Here is an 8,925-nt window from a genome sequence, read left to right on the forward strand (position 1 = left end):
TAGTGCGATCACCTAGGACAGAGAGGCCCGGGACTAGGGGGGCCACCTGGGATTCTAGAAGTCAGACACAGTGCGTTCACCTGGGAAAGAGATGCTGGGCACCAGGGAACCCACCTGGGACAGAGTGATCAGGCACTAAGTCGTTCAACTGGGATATAGAGGCTGCGCAACCTGTGCTCACCTGGGACCGAGAGGCCGGGCACCAGGGCACCCACCTGCTGTAGAGAGGCTGGTCAAAAGTAGGCCCATCAGGGGCAGAGAGGCAGGTACCAGGCAGCCCACCTAGGACAGAGAGGTCAGGCGATACGGGTTTCACCTAGGACAGAAATGCCGGGCACCGCGGGCCCACCTGCTATAGAGAGGCAGTGCACCAGGGGGACCAACCTGGGGAAGAGAGGCCTGGTACTACGGGGCCCACCAGGGAATCCAACCGGGGCACCAGGGGTCCCTACTGGGACATTCAGTCGGCGCATCAGGAGCTCCACCTGGGGCAGTGAGGCCGGCATCAGGGAGGCACTCTGGGATCCAGAGAAGTCAGGCACGCAGTGTCTACCTGGGAAAGAGAGGCTGGGCACCAGGGAAACCATCTGGGATTCACGGAAGCTAAGTACCCAGTGTCTATCTTGGATAGAGATGCTGGGCACCCGGAAACCCACCTGGGACAGTGAGGTTGTGTACTAGGGGGTTCACGTAGGACAGAGAGGCTGGCACCAGGGAACCCACTTGGAACAAAGAGGTTGGGCATTATAGGGTTCACAAATGCTAGAGTGACCAAGCACCCATTGTCCAACAGGCTCCAGGGGGCCCACCTGGGACAGAGAAGCCGGGCACCAGGGAGCTCACCTGGGGCAGAGAGGCCAGGTACCAACAGGCCCAACTGGGAAAGAGAATCTGGACAATAGGGAGCCCACCGGGGACAGAAAGACCAGGTACCAACTGGCCCACCTAGGGCACAGAGGCTAGCACTAGGGCACACACTTGGGATCCAGAGAAGCCAGGTAGTCAGTGTCCACCTGGAACAACCAGGGTGAGCACTATGTGGCCCACCTGGGACGGAGAGGTTGGACACTAGGGGGAGCATCAAGGACAGAGACACCAGGCACTAGGGGGCCCACCTGGGATTCAGAGAAGTCAGGCAAAGAGCATCTACCTGGGACAGAGATGCTGGGCCCCAGGGACCCCACCTGGCACATAGAGGCTGAGCACCAAGAGGCTCTCCAAGGACAGGGAGGCCAGGCATCAGGAACTCCGCTGAGGCAGAGATAATGGTCAAAGGGGCGCCCACCTGGGCTAGAGAAGCTGGACACCAGGGTACCCACCTCATGCAGAGAGGCTGGGCACAAGTAGGTCCACCAGGGGCAGAGAGGCAGGGCACCAGGCAGCCCACCTGGAACATCCAACCTGAACATATGGGGACCAACTGGGTAATAGAGACCAGCCACTAGGGTGCCCCCTATTGGTCCAGAGAAGCCAGGCACCCAGTGTGCACCTGGGATAGAGACTGGGCACCAAGGAATCCACCTAGGGCAGAGGGGTTGTGCACCATGGGGCCTACCTGGCTCATACCACCATGATACCTGGGGGGCGACCTGGTGCAGGGAGGCTGGGCAACAGGGGGTCCATTTGGGATCCAGAGAAACCATCCACCCAGTGTCCACTTGGGAATGAGAGTCTGGGCACTATGGGGTTCACTTAGGGCAGCGAGGCCTTGTACCAGTGGGGGCCCACCTGGGGCAGGGAACATGGGCACTAGGGGGCTCACCTGAGGCAGAAAAGCCAGGCACCCAGTGTCCACCTGGGACAGAGACGCTGGGCACCAGGGAACCCACCTGGGACAGTGATGCTGGGTACTAGGGGGCTCACTGAGGACAGAGAGACTGACACCAGGGAACCCACCTGGGACAAAGAGGGTCAGCACAAGGGGATTCACCAATGACAGATTGCACCCAGTGTCCTCCAGGGGCAGAGAGGGTTCTCTGGAACCCACCAGGGGCAGAGAAGTCAGGCATCAGTTGCCCACCTGGGACAGAGAAGCTGTACAACAGGTAGCCCCTTGGGACAGAGAGGCCAGGCACCAGCCGCCCACCTAGGGCAAAGAGGCTGGGCAGTGGGGACCACACCTTGGATACCAATAAGCCAGGCACTCAGTGTCCACCTGGAACGGACAGGGAGGGCACTATGTGGCCCACCTGGGATGGAGAGGCTGAACACTAGGGGGATGACCTAGGACAGAAAGGCCAGGCACTAGGGGGCCCACCTGTGATTCAGAGAAGTCAGACACAGAGCATCTACCTGGTACAGAGAGATTGGACACCAGGTAACCCACCTGGGACAGAGAGGTCAGGCGCTACGGGTTTCACCTAGGACAGAGATGCTGGGCACCGTGGGCCCACCTGGTATAGAGAGGTATGGTATCAGGGGGACCAACCTGGGGAAGAGAGGCCTGGTACTAGGGGGCCCACCTGGGGAATCCATCCGAGGCACCAGGGGTCCCTCCTGGGACATTCAAGCGGCACACCAGGTGCTCCACCTGGGGCACTGAGACCGGGCATCAGGGGGGCTATCTGGGATTCAGAGAAGTCAGGCATGCAATTTCCACCTGGGAAAGAAAGGCTGGGCACCAGGGAACCCATCTAGGATTCACAGAAGCTAGGTACCCAGTGTCCACCTAGGACAGAGACGATGGGCACCCGGGAACCCACCTGGGACAGTGAGGTTGTGTACTAGGGGGTTCACATAGGACAGAGAGGCTGGCACCAGGGAACCCACCTGAGACAAAGATGTTGGGCACTAGGGCGTTCACAAATGATAGAGTGACTGAGCACCCATTGTCCACCAGGCACAGAAAAGCTGGGCTCTAGGGAACCCACCTAGGGCAGAGAGGTCAGGCACCAGGGGGCCCACGTAGGACAGAGAGGGCGGGCACTAGTGGACCCACCTGGGACAGAGTGGTCAGGCACTAAGGGGTTCACCAAGGACAGAGATGCCGGGCAACCCGGGCGCACCTGGGACAGAGAGGCTGGGCAGCAGGGCACCCACCTGGTGCAGAGAGGCTGGGCACAAGTAGCCCATCTGGGGCAGCAGGCCAGGCACCAAGCAGCCTACCTGGGACATCCAACCGGGACACCTAGGGGCTGACCTGGAGCAGAGAGGCCAGGCACCAGGGTGCTCGCTTTTGGTCCAGAGAAGCCAGGCACCCAGTGTGCACCTGGGATAGAGACTGGGCACCAGGAAATGCACCTTGGGCAGAAAGGTTGGGCACAATGGAGCCCACTTGGCTTATACCACCGTAATACCTGGGCGCCGACCTGGGACCGAGAGGCCAGGGAAGAGGGGGCCCACTTGGAATCCAGAGAAACCAGGCACCCAGTGTCCACTTGGGAATGGGAGTCAGGGCACCATGGTGTTCACTTGGGGCAGAGAGACCTTGCACGAGGGGAGGCCCTCCTGGGATAGAGAACATGGGCACTAGGGTTCTCACCTGGGGCAGAAAAGCCAGGCACCCAGTGTCCACCTTGGACAGAGACGCTGGGCATCAGGGAACCCACCTGGGACAGTGATGCAGGGTACTAGGGGCTTCACTTAGGACAGAGAGGCTGACACCAGGGAACCCACCTGGGACAAAGAGGCTTGTCACTTGGGGGTTCACCAATGACAGAGTGACTGGGCACCCAGTGTCTACTCGGGACAGAGAATCTGGGCTCCAGGGAACCCACCATGTCAGAGAGGCTGAGCACCAGGGGGACCACCTGGGACAGAGAAGCCAGGCACCAGGGAGCTCACCTGGGGCTGAGATGCCGGGTACCAACAGGCCCAACTGGGACCGAGAACCTAGACAACAGGTAGCCCACCTGGGACAGATAGGCCAGGCACCAGCCGGCCCACCTAGGGTAGAAAGCCTGGGCACTAGGGGTCACACCTTGGATCCAGAGAAGCCAGGTAGTCAGTGTCCACCTGGAACAGCCAGGGTGGGCACTAAGTGGTCCACGTGGGATGGAGAGGTTGGACACTAGGCTGATCACCAAGGACACAGATGCCAGGCACTAGGGGACCCACCTGGGATTCAGAGAAGTCAGGCACAGAGCGTCTACCTGGGACAGAGATGCTGGGCACCAGGGAACCCACCTGGCACAGAGAGGCTGAGCACCATGGGACCCTCCAAGGACAGGTAGGCCGGGCATCAGGAAACCCAGCTGAGGCAGAGACGCTAGGCAAAAGAGCACCCACCTGGGGCAGAGAAGCTAGTCACCAGGGTGCCCACTTGGAATCCAACGAAGCCAAGCACCCAGTGTCCACCTGGGATAGAGACTGGGAACCAGGGAACCCACCTGGGACAGAGAGGTCGGGCACAACGGGGCCCACCTGGGTCATACCACCTCGATACTTGGTGGCTGACCTGGGGCAGAGAAGCCAGACACCAGGGTGCTAACTTTTGGTCCAGAGAAGCCAGGCACCCAGGGTGCACCCGGGATAGAGACTGGGCACCAGGAAACCCACCTGGGGCAGAGAGGTTGGGCACAACGGGGCCCACCTGGTTCATACCACCGCGATACCTGGGGGGCCAACCTGGAGCAGAGATGCTGACCACGAGGGGGCCCACTTGGGATCCAGAGAAACCAGGCATCCAGTGTCCACCTAGGAATGAGAGGTTAGGCACTACGGGGTTCACCTGGGGCAGAGAGGCTGTGCACCAGGGGGCCCACTTTGGACAGAGTACCTGGGAATAGGGGGCCCTACTGGGGCAGAAAATCCAGGCACCCATTGTCTACTTGGGACACACCCTGGGCACCATGGAACCCACCTGAGACAGTGAGGTTAGGTACTGGGGGGCTCACTTAGGTCAGAGAAGCTGGAAATATTGAACCCACCTGGGAAAAAGAGGCTGGGCACTAGGGGGTTCACCAATGACGGAGTGAATGGGCACCGAGTGTCCACCAGGGACACACAAGCTGGGCTCAAGGGAACCCACCTGGGGCAGAGAGTTTAGACACCAAGGGGCCCACCTAGGATATTGAGGTGGGGCACCAGGGGGCCCACCTGGGACAGAGAAGCCGGGCACCAGGTGACTCACCTGGGGTAGAGAGGGCAGGTACCAACAGGGCCAACTGGGCAGGCGAACCTGGACAGTAGGGAGCCCACCTGGGACAGAGAGACCAGGCACCAGCCGGCCCACCTAGGGCACAGAGGCCAGCACTAGGGCGCACACTTGGGATCCAGAGAAGTCAGGCACTCAGTGTCCACCTGGGACAGACAGGGTGGCCACTATGTGGCCTACCTGGGATGGGGAGGCTGGACAATGGGGAATCACCTAGGACAGAGAGGCCAGGCAGGAGTGGGCCCACCTGGGATTCAGAGAAGTCAGGCACAGAGCTTCTACCTGGGACAGAGAGACTGGCCACCAGGGAACCCACCTGGTACAGAGTGGTCAGGCACTAATGAGTTCATCATGGACAGAGATGCCAGGCATCAGGAAACCCAGCTGAGGCAGAGACGCTGGGCAAAAGGGTGCCCACCTGGGACAGAGAGGCTGGTCACCAGGGCACCTACCTAGTGCAGCGAGGCTGGGTGAAAGTAGACCCACCAGGGCCAGAAAGGCCGGACACCAGGCAGCCCACCTGGGACATCCAACCGGGACACCTAGTGGCTGACCTGGGGCAGAGAGGCCAGGCACCCAATGTACACCTAGCATAGAGACGAGGCACCAGGAAACCCACCTGGGACAGAGAGGCTGAGAAGTATGCGGTTCACCTAGGACCGAGAGGCTGGGCAGCAGGGACCCACCTTGGATTTCCAACTGGGACACCTGGGGGCCTACATGGGATCCAGAGAAGCCAGGCACCCAGTATCCACCTGGGATAGAAGCTGAGCACCAGGGAACCCCCGTGGGGCACAGAGATTGGGCACAATGGGGTCACCCTGGATCATACCACCGCAATACCTGGGGACCGAACTCGATCAGAGAGCCCGGACAACAAGGAGCCCACTTGGGATCCAGAGAAACCAGGCACCCAGTGTCTACCAGGGAATTAGAGTCTGAGCATTACTGGGTTCACCTGGGGCAGAGAGGCCATGCACCAGGGGGCCCACATGGTACGGAGAACCTGGGCATCAGGGGGCCCACCTGGGATAGAGAACATGGGCACTAGGGGGCTTACCTGGGGCAGAAAGCCAGGCACCCAGTGTCCACCTGGGACAGAGACGCTGGGCAGCAGAGAACACACCTAGGACAGTGATGCTGGGTACTAGGGGGTTCATTTAGGAATGAGAGGCTGGCATCAGGGAACCCACCTGGGACAAAGATGCTTGGCACTAGGGGGTTACACAATGACAGAGTGACTGGGCACACATTGTCCACCTGGGACAGAGAAGCTGGGCTGCAGGGAACACACCATGGGCAGAGAGGTCAGGCACCAGGGGGCCCAGCTAGGACAGAGAGGCCGAGCACCAGGGGGACCACCTGGGACAGAGAAGCCGGGCACCAGGGAGCTCAACTGGGGCAGAGAGGCCAGGTACCAACAGGTCCAACTGGGACAGAGAACCTGGACAACAGGTAGCCCACCTGGGACAGAGATGGCAGGCACCAGCCAGGCTGCCTAGAGCACAGGGGCCGGGCACTAGGGCTCACACCTTGGATCCAGAGAAGCCAGGTAGTCAGTGGCCACCTTGAACACCCAGGGTGGGCACTATGTGGCCCACCTGGGATGGAGAGGTTGGACACTAGGGGGATCACCAAGGACAGACACGCCAGGCACTAGGGGCCCAACTGGGATTCACAGAAGTCAGTCACAGAGCATCTACCTGGGACAGAGATGCTGGGCACCAGGGAACCCACCTGGCACAGAGAGGCTGAGCACCACGGGGCACTCTAAGGACAGAGAGGTCGGGCATCTGGAAACCCAGCTGAGGCAGAGATGCTGCGCCAAAAGGCACCCACCTGGGGTAGAGAAGCCGGGCACCAGGGCGCTACTTGGGATCCTGAGATGCCGACACCCTGTGTCCACATGGGACAGAGAGGCTGAGCAGTAGGGGGTTCACCTAGGACAGAGAGGCTGGGCAACAGGGAACCCACCTTGGACTTCCAACCGGGACACCTGGGGGCCCACATGGGATCCAGAGAAGCCAGGCACCCAGTGTCGACCTGGGAAAGAAGCTGGGCACCAGGGAACACCCGTGGGGCACAGAGATTGGACACAATGGGGCCACCCTGGATCATACCACCGTGATACCTGGGGACTGACCTTGAGCAGAGAGCCGGGCAACAGGGGGCCCACTTGGGATCCAGAGAAACCAGGCATCCAGTGTCTACTTGGGAATGAGAGTCTGGGAATTATGGTGTTCACTTGGGGCAGAGAGACCTTGCATCAGGGGGGCCCGCCTGGGATAGAGAACATGGGCACTAGAGGGCTCACCTGGGGCAGAGAAGCCAGGAACCCAGTGTCCACCTGGGACAGAGATGCTGGGGACCAGGGAACCCATCTGGGAGAGTGATGCTGGGTACTAGGGGATTCACTTAGGACAGAGAGGCTGGCACCAGGGAACCCACCTGGGACAAAGAGGCTTGGCACTAGGTGGTTCACCAATAACAGAGTGACTGGGCACCTAGTGTCTACCAGGGACAGAGAGGCTGGGCTCCAGGGAATCCACCTGGGGCAGAGAGGTCAGGCACCAGGGGGCCCATCTACAACAGAGAGGTGGAGCACCAGGGGGACCACCTGGGACAGAGAAGCCGGGCATCAGGGAGCTGACCTGAGGCAGAGAGGCCGGGTTCCAACAGGCCCAATTGGGACAGAGAACCTGGACAACAGGTAGCCTACCTGGGACAGAGAGGCCAGACACCAACCGGCCCACCTAGGGCAGAGAGCCGGGCACTAGGGTTCACACCTGGGATCCAGAGAAGCCAGGTAATCAGTGTCCACCTGGAATAGCCAGGGTGGGCACTATGTGCCCCACCTGGGACTGAGAAGTTGGACACTCAGGGCTTCACCAAGGACAGAGAGGCCAGGCAGTAGGGGGCCCCCCTGGGATTCAGAGAAGTCAGCGTCTACCTTGGACAGAGATGCAGGGCACCAGGGAACCCACCTGGGACAGTGAGGTTGGGTACTAGGGGGTTCACTTAGGATAGGGAAGCTGGCACTAGGGAACCCAACTGGGAGAAAGGGTGGGCACTAGGGGGATCACTAATGACAGAGTGAACAGGCACCGAGTGTCCACCAGGGACAGAGAAGCTGGGCTCCAGAGAACACACTTGGGGCAGAAAGGTCAGGCACCAGGGGCTCACCTAGGACAGAGAGGCTAGGCACCAGGGGGCCCACCTGGTGCAGAGGGGCAGGGCACCAGGCAGCCCACCTGGGAAATCCAACTGGATCATCCGGGGACCAACCTGGTACAGAGAGGCCGGGTAACAGGGTGCCCCCTTTTGGTCCAGAGAAGCCAGTCACCCGGTGTGCACCTGGGATAGAGACTGGGCACCAGGGAATCCACCTAGGGCAGAGAGGTTGGGCACAATGGGGCCCACCTGGCTCATACCACCGCGATACCTGGGGGGCGACCTGGGGCAGAGAGGCCTCGCATCAGCAAACCCAGCTGAGGCAAGCCGCCTTTCAAAAGGGGGCCCACCTGGGGCAGAGACACGGGGCACCAGGGCGCCACTTGGGATCCTGTCACGCCAGATACCTTGTGTCCACCTGGGACTGAGAGGCTGGGCACTAGGGGGTTGACCTAGGACAGAGAGGTTAGGCACAAGGGAACCCACCTTGAACAAACCAACAGGCAACCAGGGGGCCCACGTGGGATTCATAGAAACCAGGCACCCAGTGTCCACTTGGGAATGAAAGTCTGAGCACTACGGTGTTCACTTGGGGCAGAGAGACCTTGCACCAGGAGGGGCCCACCTGGGATAGAGAACATGGGCACTAGGGGGCTCAC

This window comes from Echinops telfairi, unplaced genomic scaffold (genome assembly GCF_000313985.2).
Source record: "Echinops telfairi isolate 266 unplaced genomic scaffold, ASM31398v2 ScPeMD7_7409;HRSCAF=8447, whole genome shotgun sequence".
Taxonomy (NCBI): Eukaryota; Metazoa; Chordata; class Mammalia; order Afrosoricida; family Tenrecidae; genus Echinops; species Echinops telfairi.